Below are 2,201 nucleotides of genomic sequence, written 5' to 3'. Positions count from 1 at the left end.
AGAGACTCTTTTTTGTAATTATTCTTGTTTAGTATAAATATTCACAAGTATAACAAGGTGGTAAATTTGATTATTCAGTAATTTTAGTAAAATAAAATAATCATGCTCTTCAGCTCTTTTAGCCTTTTCACTACCTCCCACTATGATTGAAATGATCTTTTCCACTGCACTGGTGTATGCTTCACCATATGACTTGCTTTAGTCCATTGAATGTGGGCAGACACCAAGTGTGCCAGGGCTTACTTAGACAAGGGCAGTGGTATGTCTTTTAAAGATACTATAAGAAGAAAAGACAACACACACCTACACATTTTCCATATAAATATAGATAAAGATACAGATAGAGAAATACAAGTAATATAGATATATAATCTGCATTATATGTTATGTATAGTTTATATTTTTATTTACCAAAATGCTTATCATCTCTTTCGCTTTTTATTTCTCCCTCCAGATCCTAGTTTTCATCTGATGCATTTTGTCTTCCTTCAGTTGAATTTATTTTCATTCATGCCTACTGATGAACTATCCACACTCGTTAAAATTTGAAAATTTCAAGTTCTTTCATTTATAAAAAATTATTTTGTTGAATGTTGGTTCTAGGCATTGAGTCATATTATTAAGTTATTTGAATAGGTCATTGTAGTGGTTTCTGGTCTCCATGTTTCTAATTAGAAGTCACTCATTCATCATATTGTTTTTCCTTGTGTAAATGTATAGTTTTGTTCTTGTTGTAGCCTTTCTCTTGCTTCTTTCAGAACTTGGTGTTTTGTTCAGTTTTGTTTTGTTTTCAAAAGTATCACAATAATGTGACTAGGTGTGGTTTCTTTATACTTATCCTGATTCATATTTGATCACTTTTTTTGCCAAATTTTTGAAGAAAATTTGGCAGTTTTAATTAGCAATAATCGCGCCTCGGATAAACCTCATTGGCTACGATACTGCCACAGCGCAAAGCTAAATTTGGCAATTTTAGAAGAAAATTTGGCAATGTTGGTTATTCTGGCTCTGTGTTAACTCATTTCTTTCTGCGGGAGTCCAGTTCCAAGTGCTTTGAATCAGTTAATATTTTCCCACAAGTCTCTGAGCATTCTTGTTTTCTTTATTTTTCCCCTTTGCTATTTAGATCAAGCAATTTCTATTGATTTAGCAGCATAAACTGGCTAATTAATTTGCTATTTAGAATATCTTATTGAAGACTTCTCATGAGTTTTTCATTTCAGGATTATAGTATCTATTTGGAGCTTACATTTTAGTATCTAATTTTCTCTAAATGATTTTTTTGTTTACTTATTAAGACCACTTTCTCTCTCAACTTATGGAACATATTTTCTTAAATCCTTTGCACATATTTATACCAACTGTTTTGAAATGCTAACCTCAATATCTAGAGTCATGTAGTGTCACATTATGTTGACCATCTTAGTCTCTGATCGTGAATTACACTAACTGATTCTTGAAAACTGCCATGTTAACTTTTGATCCTCTATATTCAGTTAATGGGAGCAGCTCAGGGGAAGCATCACCTCTGTTTGAATACAGGGATGCATCCTAAAGAGCAGCATCTAGGAATTCTGAAGTATGTCCTTGTCGATTTGTTATATTGCCTGGGATTCCATGCCTATGGATCAGATATTCTACACCCTTTATATCCGTGGTGCAGATTAAGACTCTATTGGTAGGAAAGACATAATCATATATAGAAATGGTATGTATCATTATGAGAGTAAACAAATGATCTTTCCAGGAAGGATGGGGCACAGTATAGTATATTTGTCATCAAGTGACCAGATAGTTCAAGTCAAAAATAATGCCATATTGGCTCCTCAGCATTGGCCTCTATTGTTATATGAGATTTCATTTGCAAGAGTAGTTAGATAGTCCTGGTTAAATGGGAGACTGTGTTATTGGGGAAAAAAAATATGCATTTTCTCTCCTACCATAGTAACTTTGTTCACATAATCATCATGCCAACGTGTTCTCTACATGAAAAGTATCAGGTCAAGGAGCTGAGCAAAGCATTGCTATTCTTTATTCTACCAGCTATTTTCAGCCTCCTGCATCTCAATTCTTGCTTTTTTGTTATACATTTTAAGTAATGCCCTGGTTGGCTCTTTCTCTCTCTTCCTCCTAAGGATACAATGCTCTATTAACTATTTATACAACTACCTGGGGATGAAGGTATTTGGTTTCCCCACTGA

At 33.7% G+C, this 2,201-nt stretch overlaps 1 pseudogene; it reads right to left on the bottom strand.

Moving 5' to 3' along the window:
* Window positions 1–774: 774 nt before the first annotated feature.
* Window positions 775–959, bottom strand: LOC123937698 (annotated as a pseudogene).
* Window positions 960–2,201: the final 1,242 nt, after the last annotated feature.

The sequence above is a fragment of the Meles meles genome, chromosome 2 (genome assembly GCF_922984935.1).
Source record: "Meles meles chromosome 2, mMelMel3.1 paternal haplotype, whole genome shotgun sequence".
Classification (NCBI taxonomy): domain Eukaryota; kingdom Metazoa; phylum Chordata; class Mammalia; order Carnivora; family Mustelidae; genus Meles; species Meles meles.
Note: the sequence above shows the minus strand (reverse complement) of the source record. Positions and strands in the feature narration are given on the sequence as shown.